Source organism: Microtus ochrogaster, chromosome 5 (assembly GCF_000317375.1).
Source record: "Microtus ochrogaster isolate Prairie Vole_2 chromosome 5, MicOch1.0, whole genome shotgun sequence".
Classification (NCBI taxonomy): Eukaryota; Metazoa; Chordata; class Mammalia; order Rodentia; family Cricetidae; genus Microtus; species Microtus ochrogaster.
This window is the reverse complement of record NC_022012.1, coordinates 35,309,112-35,324,598: the sequence shown is the minus strand read 5'-3', so window position 1 is coordinate 35,324,598 and position 15,487 is coordinate 35,309,112. Positions and strand designations below refer to the sequence as shown.

Genomic DNA, 15,487 nt, shown 5'->3' with positions numbered 1-15,487 from the left:
ATACCAACCTTCTGAGATTTACATAAAGCCTGTATTCTGAAATCTAGAATATATACATATGTATATCCAAATAGTCAAAGAGTTCAAAGACAGGTACCTGCTGTTTTCAAATGAATTCTGCCTAATTGCTTTCTAAAGAAGCAAACACTATTATGAAATTAAAACTCCCAAACACCATAGAATCAAGGAGCAGTACAGACAGGTTGATTGGTTGTAAAATTAAAAATTTAGTGACACTTAAAAAAAAATAAGTTTTCAAAGCCCTAAAAGTTGCAGTATTTGAGGAAATGGAAGGTTTGAAGATAAGTAGAGAAAAATGCCATTACCTGGGAAAGCCAACTTCTTATGAATATTGAAAAGCAGCCTCCATGTTGCCAGGGTCTTCAAATCAGCCACCCACACCTGGAAAACAATACATTTAAAATATTTTGATTTCTAAGAACCAACTTACAGAACTTAGTTTTTCGGTCTGTTTCGAATTGTCGCTCGATGTTTTTGTAAAGTTAATGCGTCAGTGGCATCAGAGTAAGGGCACAAAGAAATATTTTTAAAACTTAATTTATTCCTAGAAGAAAAGAAAACAACACTGGGGCACGCTATGTTTATTTCTAGAGTGAGCCACAATAAAAGGCTCTACAAATAAGTAACTTGCACATCCCCCACCCCCTGGAAATTCCCTGGCTACCAATGCGCTCTAAAAAGGATTTTTTTTAAAAACCAGGAATAATAATAATAAAAAAATCATCAAATAGGAATGTGAAATCTCAGAATAGTCTCAAATTCCAGTGTTTTCTACCAGACTACTTGCTTAAGAAATGTGTCAGAGAGGCCACTGACAATCAAGGATGGGAAGGCGTAATGGGCACACAGGGGGATGATCCCTTGACATGAGGTAGCACCCCTGAGAGAACACTCTAACTTTCTGATTGCTCATCAGCTTGGGAGACATCTAGTCTCCACCAACAGGGCTGTGCCAAAGGAGCAGATATCTCCCAGTGATTGGTTGCCAAGTCTGCCCCTCTCCTCCCGCAACAGGGCTCTTGACTTGAGTTCCACTGCCCTCTCACCTTCCCACTGGGCCACAGTTTAGACACTGGCTTTGCCTTGGTGCATTGTTCCTACACCAAGGGAAAGTGGACTCCCTGCTGACAAGGACTCTTAAGTTCTGCAGGCCTTTGGCCGTGAGCATCAAGTCTGTGGTGATGTCAGCAGCACTGCTACAGAAGGAGGAGCCGCCTTTCACTTCTGAAGATGCTTGTCCCACTAACATCCTTTATTCCAAAATGACAGGGCCAGCATACCAGGTGGGTTTCGATGAAGAAAACAAGGAAGAGGCAGCGAGAGTGAGAGAAAGGGAAAATGAGACTTAAAAAAGAAAGAGAGAGAGAGAGAGAGAGAGAGAGAGAGAGAGAGAGAGAGAGAAGGAAGGAGGGAGGGGGAAAGCAAGATAAAGAAAAAGAAAATAGTCAGAGAAAGGAAAGGAGGGGAGGAGCTTGTTCACACACGCCCTTCAGCGTTCACCTTGGCAGCCAGCATCACGAAGCAGGGAGGCCAGAAAGGCCTCCTACAGCCTGTCTGTTTTCTAATGCCTTTTCTTTTACTCTCTGAAGTCTCTCTTTTGTGTGTTTGTCTGTGTGTCTCCATGTGTGTCTGTATGTGTGCTCTGTGTGTTTGTGCACACACGTTTGTGTGTGTGTGTGTGTGTGTGTGTGTGTGTGTGTGTGTGTGAAGATCCAACTGCTTCCACAGTAGAAGCACATCCAGCCAGGAGGCGATGATACACACATTTAATCCCAGTACTTAGAAGGCAGAGGCAGGTGGATCTCTGTGAGTTCAAGGCCAACCTCGTCTACAAAGTGAATTCCAGGACAGCCAGGGCTGTTACACAGAGAAAACCTGCCTTGGAAAAAAAAATTTAAAAAGCACAGCCAGAAGTTCCTATTCCTAGGGCAATTCACTGTGCTCTTACACCATGCGACACCACACTTTCCACCTTTGATATTGCCACAAGGTCCCTAGACTGCAGTGTGAAAAAATCTCCTACGCCTACACTATGGTACTGAAGTCATATAGGCTGAATTAAGGCTTTTCTCAGGAAACTCTGAACTGAAGGGAGAGAAAGAGGGGAGTCATCTCACAGCAGGGCATGGTTCGCCTGGCCTTCCAGCCAAGCCAGCTCAGACACTCCATATACAACCTCCCGACTATACACTCCTGGACTTAAAAAAAGAAATCAATAATTTAAGAAAAATGACAAATGGCAGCATGTGTAGGTCAACCAGGGAACAGAGACATGAAAATGGTCTGGAGGAATAAAGTCGGACGAAAAGTAAGCGTTCAGGTTGTTGAACGGTGCGGCTCTGTTTCCCGTAATTAAGGAAATGTCTGGCCCTCCTTAGTCTTCCCTGGAAACAGATGTAGCGGTGAGAGCGAGAACCGGAGAGCGAGGACTAGGACCAGGTTTGCTTTCGGCACACTTGGTAAAACAAAGGAGCTAGAGGCTTTGCCAGTCCCAAGCTGCTTCGCGTGCAGCTGGCTACGAAAGACGGCTTTCACTGCGGGAAGGACCAAGTTTGCTCCCAATCGCCATCTTCCTTCCTCCTTCAGATGCCCAGGTGCCAGCCCACGACTTCTACTCCAGCTGCATTGTCAATAAAGCAAGGGAGGGGGTCCAAATGAAAGCTAATGCGAGTCTGACACGGCACGGAAACGTGAGGCGTCTGTCATTTCCTTAATACAAGTGAACCGCGTGCTGCACAAGTGTTCCCAGGAGGCTGGCCAAGCTTAACACTTCCTAGTCAAAGCCAGGATTTGTTCCTGGGAAGGCGCGTCACAATGAGATTAGAATGTAGGGGTGCTGAAGAAAAGACGAAGTCTATTGCACCCTGTAAGGGAGAGAATATGCAATCTGTAAATGGCCAGTGCATCCTCAGAGCTCTGACTGTTATAGTCAGATCCCTAGCCTGGGAAGGTATAGAAAAGCCTGAAGCCTACACGGTGATGCTTGCGAGAAGAAGCAACCACCTAACCCTAATCCAAGTGACTAGATTCTTATAAAGCAGAAGGCCCTATGCTTACATAAGGGTACAGGGCCACTTCCAGGCAGACATAGTTACCCCTACACATCTGCATTTCACCCTGTCACCACACACCAGGAAGATTTGATTTTCTCATCTGGGTTTCCTGATTTCCATATTTCCTTATTTAGAACAGCAACCAGATCGACAGGTCACAAATTTATACAGTCTCTGACAAAAGGCTTTAGAAAGGCAAGACCCCAATGTTTACCCATGTTACTAGGTCTACTTGCTAGTCATGTTCTCTTTCCTTGCCTCCCTTCCCCCCCCCTCTCTCTCACGCACACACACACACACACACACACACACTCACAATCTGTTGTCTGCTTAACCGTATCAGGATGACAAGCAACATCTGTTTGTAAAAGAGCCAAAATCAAACCTTAATTTTTTTGGCTATGCTTCTCTTCTCCACCCTCCCCCACTCTAAAATCGAGGGGAAAGTAACAAACAACGTTAAGATTTCCTTAGGTGTGGGCCCTCGATCAGTGTCCCGGTGCTCCTCTAGACTGGAAGGCAAAGTGGCTCCACTCAGTCCAGCAGAATTTAAGGGTGTCTTCTCTGAGCATGCCCAGCCGCACTGAAACCAGAAGGCAGGCCCGGCTTGTCGCTTTCTAGTCATCTTCTAATCAAAACTGTATGGCCTTTGGCATCGGACGAGGGGTGAATAGAGAAAGGAAGGCAAAACAGGAAGGAGGGGCAGAGAAGATGAGAGCTCGTTTGTGTCTCCCCTCTTTTGTCACACAGGACCATTTCACACACGTCACACACGGGAACATGCAAGAAACTGGCCATCTGCAACGGGCTCTGACTACGGCGCCCCTCCCCCCCCCACCCCGCTGCCGCCTGCACCACGGAGCCATAGATTTCTGGAAAGTCCCCGATGATGCACAGACGCCCAGTGCAAAGAATCAGAGCTGTGTCCGTGGGGTGGGGGAAGGAAGGAGCTAGTGATGAAAGCCTTGCTCTTTAACATAAAAGATTTTGCCTTAGCAGAAGGGAAAGAGGAGCCGGCTAAGGCTCTTGACTCCCATTTCACTTGGGATTTGGAAGAAACCCACATACACCGAGGGAGAAATAAATCCAGACAAGTTGCTAAGGAGACTTGTGTAAACTCCAAGCACAGACATATTTCTTGGCCTTTCCCCTGCACGGCATCTCGTATTCCGAGCACGCAGCTCTGCAGCAGCCTTGCACCAACCTTCTGCATTAATCTTGGCCTTAGCCGAGCAGACTGTCAGAGCTCGCTGGTTGGAGATACCACGTTCTTCAATTCAAACTTAACAAGTTAAAGGTGTGTGTGTGTGTGTGTGTGTGAGAGAGAGAGAGAGAGAGACAGAGAGACAGAGAGAGAGACAGAGAGACAGAGAGAGAAGCAGAAAGACAGAGAGTACGTGTATGTGCATGGAAGAGAGTGTGTGTGAGAGAGATAGTGTGTGTATGTATATGTGTGTGTGTGAATGTGTGAGAGAGTGTTTGTGTGTGTGTAAGAGAGAAACAGAGATACAGAGAGAGAGTGTGTATGTGTGTAGTCATGGGGAGAAAGTAGAGGAATTTTAATTTAGAATTTTTAAAGTATCAGTGTTGAATAAAGAGTATTCACACTGTGCATCTCAGGAGCAGGGAGGAAATGGGTAGGTAAAACGTGCAATTCTGGAAAATTCCCTCTGCCTATGTATTTGTCTTTTCTCTTTGCTCCTAGACTTTCTCCTCCCGCATGTCCACTTAAGATCCTGCCCCACGGCACCTGTAAGCAAAGCTTCTATCCCATTGCACAGCTGCGTAGGGACCCACGCTTCTAGGCACAGCACATTCCATCCAGTGGGAATCTGCCCCTCTGCCTTCCTGCTCTGCAGAGTCCTGGGGATCTCAGCTCTTGCAAACATACTGGGACAGCCCTAAAGGTCTAGAGCTCCACCCCACTAAAGTGTGATGCCAGCTAACCTTTAGAAAGAGAGCTTTCAGACTGTGCACATTCTCTGAAGCAGAGAACTCCTCCCAGAGAGACAGGTCTCCAGTCACAGCTGATATCTGTCAACATTTGATTTAGGGGGAAATTAACATTTTCTTGTCAGACAGAGATGTTTGTGCTGTCGAAGTCAATATTTTCCTTTCTCAGCCTCCTCTATTAGAATTTCTGTAATTTTTTTCCCAGGACAGAGAAGAAAGTAGAAAAATATTGTCCAGATTATTGTTCAGGGTGCAGAAGTAAACATATGTGTCCTAAAGTCTGGCCTGGGATATGTCTGTGTTCTATTCTATATTTGCATGCATTTTCATATGCTTTTGGATGTATGTGTGCAAGTGTGCACACACGCTCATATGTGTGTGTGTCTATGTGTGCAGCTTGTGCATGAGTCTGCATATATGCATGTGTGTCTTTTATGTGTTTGTTTTGTAGGTTTGTATCTGTTTAATATGTTTGTATATAATTGATCATGTGTGTGTGTTTTCATGTGTACATTTGTTGATACCCCTCTGGTGTGTGGGTGTGTGTGTGGTGTGTGTGTGTGTGTGTGTGTGTGTTTCACTGCCTTACCATGAATGATGATGCTAGTAAAACACACACAAAGATTGTTGGGGTATGGACATCTGCTCAGGGTCTCTCCAAACCAGGAAGGCTTATGTTCGCCAATAACTGTAATTGATAAACCACAGTGAGGGGCCACTAACCAAACACACTCATGTCCTGGTTTTGGGATGGGTAGCCGTGGATGAGAGATTGCTGAAAGATGAGACCACGTCTCTGCATTTGGGCAAAGAACTGGGCATGTCTCTTTGTGCTCCACGAAGGCCATGCTGCTCCCATTCCTTTCCTCCCTCTCAGCCAAACTTTTTTCGGCTTCATCCTTCAAGAATAAGGTAAATCACTCTGCCTCAGTTGAAGTCAGACAGCCAGAAGACTCTGAAGCAGACTCTTGGGCTAGCTACATAGAGTCCATCCCAGAGACAGGAGAGGACAGGGTAACCAGCCCTGCCTAGTTACCTTTCTCCAGAAAGATGCCATGTGGCCCCGCCTCTGTTCTAGGGAAGGTGTGTTTCTCCCTACAAAGTCTTTCTCCCTCCGATGTCACCTGGCACTATGCCATCAAGACTCAATCAAAGTGAAAAATGAACCAGGGGATTTGATGAGGGTGGGCAGGCCCCAGCAGGTGATGGGACAATTGCCCAGAGAACTGGTTAGCCTGGAGGCAGGAGGGGAATACTGGCAATTTTTAAAATATTTTTTGAGATTATAAGATATTTACATCATTTCCCCCCTTTCTTCCCTCCTTCCAACACCCCCTTATACGCTCCCACCTCATTCTCTGTCAAATTCATGATGTTTTTGTCTTCAACTGTTGTTATAAACACACATTTATAAATACATAAATACAGCCTTTTCAGTCCATATACTAGTACTTGTATGCATGTTTTCAGGGCTGATCGTCTGATATTGGATAACTAATTGGTGTGCTTCTTCTGGGAGAGAACTATGATTCTCACTGTCAGCGTTCCTTAGTCACCTGTAGCTCTTTGTCTAGGACTGAGGCCTTGTGGACTTTCCATCGTCCATGTTAGCCTGTCTTTTGGTATTCACCCTTATGCAGGCTATGCTTAGGCAACCACGCACTTTTTCTCTTTTTATTTCTCCTTGAAGCTGCAGGGGCCAGAACCCTAGGAAAAGCTGCCTAACAGTCAATTAGCCCGTTGGCCCCTCCTGCTGGGGCTGAGTGGATTGCTCGCCATAAGGCACAGTGATATTTATCAGGAGTGTTGCACAGACCTGCGTCACTGAAGAGAGGAGGAACTGATTTACATAAGCAGTTCAATCCCTATTTCTGCAGTGAGGTTTCTTTCCCACATATCACCCCAAAATGTTTTCCTTGATAGCTTAGCTTAACACTTTCCAAAATACCTCAAACAACAGAAGCCATGTGGGATACCTTTCATTCCACGACCACCTGCCCGCCCTCCATCTCTGTCAATCCTTTGTGGGAAAGATATTAGTAAACACAAGAGCAGCATGGCAGGGATGGACTGAAGGGCAATCCCACTAGATGTACACACTGTGGATTCAGACAGCTTCCAAATTCCAAAGAAGGCAGTTTTCACGTTACACTGGGAAGTTCTTTAAGGAAACCTTTGAAATGTGGGAAGAAACAAGAGACGTATTAGCAGTGGCTGGCCAACTAAACTGCCGTTCAGATGTATCTCAACAAAGAAAGTAACTCAACTTCTACTTCGAACATGGATATCGGTGCATGTCCACATATATGTGCTATGATAGCTAATGTTAATTGTCAACCTGATATAATCTAGAAACCCTGCGAGATGGGCACGTCTGTAGGGGGATCATCATTTTTGAAAGATTTGTTTTTATTTTTCATTTTGTGTATGCATGTATTCAGCATTTGGGTGTGTGCAGGGAACTGTAGGTATCTGCAGAGCCAGAAGTCATCAGAGCAGTTACAGGCAGTTGGGAGTCACCCAACATGGGTTCTGGCAATTGAACTTGGGTGCTTTGCATGAGTAGTAAGAGCTCTTAAACACCAAGTCACCCGTAGCCCCAGGAGCAGCTTCTGTTAACTAAGACAGGAAGACTAGCCACCTGTGAGTGGTGCCTCTCCCTGTCTGGGATCCCAGACTATGTGTGCATGGAAAAAGAGAACTAAGCTGCTGCAAACACTTGGCTTTTTGCTTCTTGACTGTAGATGCAACATGCCCAGCTGCATCAGGTCGCTGCTGCTGTGATTCCCCTGCTACAATGGACTACCCTGGGTACTGCCAGTCAAACCACCGTTTTCCTCAAGTTGTTTTCATTGGGGTATTTTATAATAGCAACAGAAAAGAGACTGAAACCTCTGCAGATGTGCAAACAGGCTTAAGTGCTTACCATCCAACCTGCCACACTATTAACCTTGTGGTTAAAGACCACACCTTTTTCACATTGTATGAACTGACCTTTTTTTAGACCGCTCTGAGATTTAATTTTATGGGCTGCATACAGGGGAAGAAATGGAATGGCCCACTTTTCCATCATGTATGAACTAATGTCTCATGGCATTCAGCAATTCTCTCCTAAACCAATAACTCTATATTGGACAGGAATCGACACAAAGAAAAACTGAGTCTTTCCAAAGCTCTGGCATTATTATAATGACAAGAGTAGGATTCAGATTCCTGGTTGTGGCTGAAGGAATCTGGGCATGTTTCTTTGTCCATTCTGCTTCCCTTGTTGGTCAGCCATGGTAGGTCACCTGGAATTCCAGGGTCCAGGACACACCACCCACATGTACTCCTGTGGCCATCATGTCAGGCAATGTCAAAGATGATGACGTACCCAAATGGTTCTACTGAGAACTGGCGTCAGAGATCAGTTAAGGGTGAAAGTGGCCTCTGGCAGTGTATTCCACTCATGCTGGTGCAATTGTGCCTTCCTCTAGTGCTAACCGTGAGTGACAGAGAGCAGGTCAGAGGTCACCAATTTGAAAAGGGGAATGTGCATGTCTGTTACACGAGGGCATCCTTCTTTTCACACCCAGGACAGGACTGAGAGCAAACTCAAGATGAAAAGAGAGGAGTACTCCAAGTTCAGTGTCCCCAAAACAGGCTTACTTGTTTTCCATACATACTTCAACAAAGTGCTGATTAACATATAATTTATAAATGACTATCTACCCCAGGAAGAGTTCGAGTGTTATTCTCAGGCCAGGCTAAGCCCTACTGTAATCACATCTACATTTTCATCTGACATAAATAATGTATTGGTGACATTTAATATGGACGAGACATCACCTCATGGATGGCTTATAAAAAGCAGGTCATATTTCCAGTTCCTGTGGTGTAGTATTTTGGGGTTGGTAGACAAGAATGGCAGTCCCAACCCCCATATAAAGGGCATATAGCTGTAAACTCCTTTAGAAACTTTTTCAATATAACTTGAAGAACTCTGATGCCAACCACTCCTTTTTTTAATTTATTTTTTTTAAGTAAGTCACTTTTATCAGTTTGGACTGACTTGAAGAAAGATTCTGAACTTGAGTGCAGTCTCAATAGGAGTTTTATTGAAACTCTCAGTGTGTTATCTTACAACAGAGGAAGAAGGTTGACAACAAGGAGATTTTGCTATTTCCAATTAACCCGAAACTTCTTATGTCACCACGTCTTTGCCTTTCTCATGACAACATGGGAAAGGTAGTCATGAGCTTCTAATGGCAGACACTGAGAGGCCTGAAATTTTTGTTTGTTTGTTTGTTTTTTTGTTGTTGTTGTTGTTTGGTTGCTTGGTTGTTGTTTTTTTTCCCCGTTTGATGTTTGTTTGCTACTTTATCATCTCTGGACATTCTACCTATCAGAGAAGTCCAATTTTATCTTAAAAGAAATAAATCTTAGAAATGTTATTCACACAACCATTAAGTACACAGCACATTATATAGGAACAAGTCAGTAAAAGAAGAGCGAGACAATTCCATCATTACTGTGAGAAGAATAGCTACTGATGGCTCAGTCTGTGTCAAAGACAGAAAAAAAAATCAAGAATCAGAGACTTTGAATGGCTTAAGTCTCCAAATCTATTAATTTTATCCCTGGTTCCTTTAAAAACAGCAATGTCAGAAAATGCATTTTTACAACAAAGACCTCCCCCAGGATAAGGCAACCAGAGAGACCAAATGGAGATGGCCACATCTCTTGCAAAGTCTGGAGGGGACCTGGCAATGGTGAGGGACAGCAAAACAGTAGCACTGCTGTGTCCCAGCTCCTTCCTGCTAGAAGGGTCTACTGTAATGAGAGAACAGAATCCAAGGGCGGCAGGTTTGTCCTTTCCTGAAGACACAGTTGCAGCAGAGGATCCAGAGACCTTCGGGCCCTAAGAAGTGTTAGCTCTGGTACAGAGTTATCGCAGAAAATGCATGAGTTCATTGATGGATTAGTGCCCTTGAGAGGAGGGAAAGCTGCTGCCAATGATCAGTGGGAAACATCACTTTTCAGACGTTAAGCTTTGAAACTGACCACATCAGACACTTCGTCATTGTCTAAAGTTCCCCTTGTGAGCTCATATGAGAGGCTGTGAAATGGATCTTCTAAAGAATAAAGGTGGGCAGCCTTCACGGGAAAGTCAGGTCTGGATACCTACCTGTGGGGCAAACAATCCTATTTCTACATTTCAAAAATGAAAAAGAAGCCTCTTTCCTGTCATTGTCCCTAATGACCAGCATCCTGTCTATAAAGATGGAGGTCTTCTAGTCAATGAACGCTAGGCACCCATTCTTCTTTGAGCAGGCTCACAGGACCTCCTGAAGTTAGACCATCACAGAGCTTATCTCTTAGTTATTTGGGAAGGCTTCTAAGTATTCCCCAGCTCTACTCCATTTTTGGTGTATGCAGCAAGTGGACATGAAGAGTTGGGTCTACCAGATGTTTCTCAGTGACCTGTGTGTATACACATCAAGTCACTGATGAGTTTTCCTCGTGCACCCAGAGCCCTGGGCAGAAGTGATAACCACAGCAGACAGGAGGCTCTGTCTCCACCACTAAAGTAGGGATTTTCAGGCAGCCTTATAGACTTGACCTCCAGGGGGTAAACCTGGATAGACATTGGAAATAATATACAATAAAAACTCTGTCTGGAACAGGTTTACACAAGATCCCTTGAGTAAGAGAAATTATGAGAAATTCTATCTAGAGTTCAGCTGGGCATCGGGACCTTCCTCACTTTCTGCACATCTGTAAATCCTATTAGTGCTTATGAAATGAGATTGCCTGCTGATGGATTTGGGAGCTGCCCTCCCACTGAAGGGGCCATGAAGACATGAACGCTAACATATGGCTGTCTTCACTCCCTGCTCACAGCTTCCTTTGTGTGTGTGAGTGGGGGGTGATATAAGCAAGTGGATGACAAAACTTCAGGATGCCCCCAGTCTAAATGATTCTCTATGCCTGTACAGGAGCAAGAGGACGTGTGTCTACAACAACTGCCGTTGACTTGTAGTTGTTGCTATGGGGCCTCTCAAACCTAGAGCTTAATCTTCCTCTTAGCAGTTCTTGGCCTTTCTACACCTATGGCTGACAGACAAAGGTATCACCAAATGCTCACCAAGCTAGCATAAAAGCCATGAGAGAGAGACTTCCCCATAACTGCTTTTCTTGCGGCATATGAGGGCAACGACATCCTTGTTTCAGCACCTTCGCGGAGGGTGCTGGAAGGATGCTGTCTGCCTGAGGATCCTCCCTTCCTTTCTATTAGACTTCCGGCAGGCTAGACTCCTCCTTCCCTGTGCACACACACTCATAAATGGGCTATGCCAAAGGGGCCTCTAATCACAGCAATCATCCGGGAAATTAAATGTTAGAATACCCACTTTCCCACTTGAGATTGGGGCCTAGGTTGTCGCCTATGAGACCCAAGCTGCCTCTTGAAGAAAGACCAATGCCGGGGATCCATCATGGGCTTCATGCTTTATGGTGTCTGTCTGTACTCCTTTCTCAGAAAATGACTGCAGCTCAATTCAGTTTTGTTTCTGTTCTGACGACTGCTATTAATACCTCCTATTTACAGAACACATACCTCAGAGGAGTTCAAAACATTTACAGAAATTAGCCAAGCCTTGTAACATCCTGTCAAGTGGGCAGGCTCTAGATATTACTTTCTTTATATAAAAGGAACTGAGCTATTAAAAGGGCAAATATCTTTGCTTGCCACAGACACAGGACCCCATCGCCCACTCACTTCCAGGGTTCTACTGAAGCTGCCGAATGGGGCAAGTGTTTATTTACACCGCGCACATTAGCTTAGGACTCTAGTGGTTTCAGACACACATATGATGTTGTAAGAATCCTCACATGCAGTATCATGCCAGCTGCTTTCCAGGAGTATCATACACAGACACACACACACTGCAAGCTTCCTCTAGCAATAATTGGTGTGTGGTTGATGTGTTTGCAATCAGCCAACACCTCCTTCTAGAGCAGTTTCCTTCCCCTATTCCCAGACAGTTCCTAGATTCTGTTCAAATGGCACTCTTAAAATGACCTTGGGGTTCCAAAAGAAGTCGGGTTGTAGGGGTTTATAGTTCTTACAGAGTGTGGCACTCAGCCTGTTATAATCACTTGAAAATAGTGATATATACGGGACTGCTGCGTTTGACGTAGGTGGGACTATGCTGGCATCCTAGTCCTGCCCAAGGAAGACCTTGGGCAAGGTCATTAACTTTTCTCAATCTCATTGACTATAAGAAGAGAATCCTATTTGCTCTGAATTCATAAGGGGGCTATTTGTGAGAGGTGACATGCAAATCCATCAATGTGACAGTGACGAAAGACACAGCAGTACCTCTACGTTGGGATACTTCACAGCCGGTATGACGAAAGATTGGGATATGCATAGTAGTTCATGCTGTAATCTAATAACTTTAGAGGCTGAGGCAGGAGAATTCCCATGAGTTTGAGGCCAACCGAGGCAATGAAGTGAGTTCTGAGATAGCCTGGAATTCTTGAGCACTATTGTGATAAAAAAAAAAAAAAGAAAAGAATTGACTAAGAGAGAAAAGATAGACACAAAGAACTGAGCCGATAAAGAAATATCTAAAAGATACATAAAGTGTAAAAAATGAGATGCAGAGGATTTTATAATTCTCTGTGCAGAGAAGCCCCTCAGGTTATGCTCTTGTTCAGGTCAGGTTCCTGGAAGGTAGAGCAAGCAACAGGACAATGAGGTAAAGAGCATGAACCATACAATAGAGCATGTTGGAAGAACCACCCTTGCAGTTACTGCTGTTGAGTGGGTTCAGTGGAAAGGGCTAGGATGCCGGTCTCCCCAGCTCCAGGCACACAAAAGAAAGAGGCCAACTGACTGAGCGAAAGAAAATTGCCCAATGAATGACCTAATCGGGAATTAATTGTTGAGTCAGAAAATAAGGACACAAGTATGAATCACAAAGAATCTTATGTATTGTTTGGACATTTGAATGGAGTGAGGCCACATCATCCTTTGGGAAGAAAAAAGGCTAGAAAGTTCCGAGGCTTAGATTCCAGAGGAGTGCTTCTTCAAGGGCAGCCTCAGGACCACCCAGTCATGTCCCCTGGGAAGCTGAGTAATCATGAGATTCCTGGGACCCGCCCAGATCTCCAGATCTGAACCAGATTCTTTGGGATGGTGATCCAGAAATATGGACTGCCTATTAACTCTCTCTCTCTTTCTCTCTCTTTCTCCCTGCCATTGATTTTTATGAACTGTCTATATTTAGAGTATATAACCTGATGTTCTGTTGTGTATATATACATTGTAAAATGATCAACACAGCTAACAGATCTGTAGCAAGTTGCCATCTGCCCCCTTCCTTCCTACCTCTCTTTCCCTTGCTGTTTATTCCTTTCCCTTCCTTCTCTCTCCTTGCTTCCTTCCCTTTCTCTTTCTGCCCTTCCCTCCCTGCAACTGGCCTCTCCCCCTTCTTTCCTTTCTTTCTCTCTTTCTCCTTTTTAAAAGAAAAGAACACAAGATTTTACCTATTTAGCAAATGAAAAATACACAAAAAGGTGGACTAAAAGACATATTGCTAAAACATCCACACCACCTAGAGAGATCTACAGATCAATGGACTCCCTATCAGAACACCAACGGCATTCAACCCAGAAAGAAAAAAAGGAAACCCTGAAATTCACAAAGCAACAGAAAGACCCCAAAGGTCCAAAGTAGTGCTGGAAAAGAACAAAGCCAGAGGTATTATACTTCGTTATTTCAAAGCATGCTACAAAGCTACCATAATCCAAACCTTGTGGTTCCACATTAAAAAAATAGATAAATAGACAAATGGAGGATGAAGGAAAGTACAGAAATTCGTGTCTTATGATAGACTTATTTCCATGGGGTAAAAAGAACTTACCGTGAAAAAAGACGCGATTTTGTCTCCCAAACAACAGTGTCGGGAAATTTGTTTACATACATGCAGAAGAGTTGTTTGGACCCTTATCACAAACTCTATACAAAATTAACCCAAAACATAATACTTAGGTATAATGTCTGGAACTATAAGCTACTAGGAAAAAAATAAAGCAAACTTTCAATCACTTCTTGAGGCCTGTAGGGGTCAGCTGGTCACCCGCTGAGGGAATTCAAAATCTGGCCAGCTTTTGAAAAGGATGTGCATTGCTCGTTCTTAGCAAACTTCAGTCTGCCACAGAGTCTGTGTTCTAAGTTGTCATTGTGCCAAAGAGAGGCAGGCTTTGGGCAGCTCCATGCCTCAGCTCCTGGCTATTAACCCTGAGACGACCCTGAGTGTGGGTTTACTCCCTTCCTCGAGGTCGGGAGGTGTCTGGAAGGGTCACACACTTGCATCATCAGTGCAATGATTCGCCCTGTTGACGTTAGAGGGAATCAAGGGCCAGGTGCTGTGTGTCTTAACTGACCCAGAGAAGCTCTCAGGACATTCACGTTTTAGGAAGGTCCTGTACTTAGATGGTTTGGAACAAATAGAGATTAATAAGGCCATGGGAGGTTAATTTGGGTCTGAAATTCCTGATCTAGATGCAGAGACATTATTATGCCCACAAGGAATTATAGATTACACTGCAGAAAAGAAGGGTGTGTATGAACCAAGTGTCAGAGCTTTCTTCCCCTCTGAGGGGACTCAGAGAACAGAGGCAAGGGTCTGGAAGAGAGGACACCTGGGGACATTATCGCTGACTGACAGCAGTCATGTTGGACTTGTATTGAAATGGTCTGTTTTCTCCTTTGAAAGGAAGTCATTATACAACAAAAATGAGTTACTGATATTGGTCTTGTCGATCAATTTTGGTTGTGGCATCAAAAGATTAAGCAATAAAAAGAAAAATAAACAAGTGGTTTGAGTTGAAGCGAAAATCCTCACCAAAAGGACATGGCCCGGAGAGTAAAGAGGCAGATGAAGAGGATATTTTCAGACTGTATGTCTAGTGTCTGCTATGGGGTTATTTCCTTTTTTGCTGGAGGTACTAAGTCTGAGAATGATGGGGTTAGCCCTTTAACTGCGTCTGCTATGACAAATCCTAACCTTTCTGGAAGTTTTCTCCTTTGCTATAATACAGGGACTGCTTTCAAATGACACTTTCCATGACAGAATTCACCAGCCATGGCTGCTCCTGTTCCCTGACTTGAGGTACCAGGTGGACTATTCAAGTCCTGGCTTGAGCTGTCCTGAAGTTGCTGAGTGACATCTGTGCCTCTTCAAAGGCAGAGCCTGCCTGTCATTTGACTTTGTTGCTCTGTTCTTTTGCTATGAAAATCAGTGAGTAGGGATTCTCTGATTCTAAATGGTTACTTACACATGTGGATTTTATGTTTAATGCATTGATAGTTTAATTATAATTCATATCATAATATAATAACTAGAACCAATAACCTCCCTCCCATCTCTCTCTACACACACACACACACACACACAGAGGCTGCACAC

At 44.3% G+C, this 15,487-nt stretch overlaps 1 long non-coding RNA gene across 1 annotated transcript in view; it reads right to left on the bottom strand.

Moving 5' to 3' along the window:
* Positions 1-363: 363 nt before the first annotated feature.
* The window catches only part of LOC113456092, a 57,187-nt gene continuing 42,063 nt past the window's right edge, over positions 364-15,487 (bottom strand). The window contains exon 3 of the long non-coding RNA XR_003376965.1: positions 364-402. This is a non-coding gene — a long non-coding RNA (uncharacterized LOC113456092). The remainder of the gene's footprint in view (positions 403-15,487) is intronic.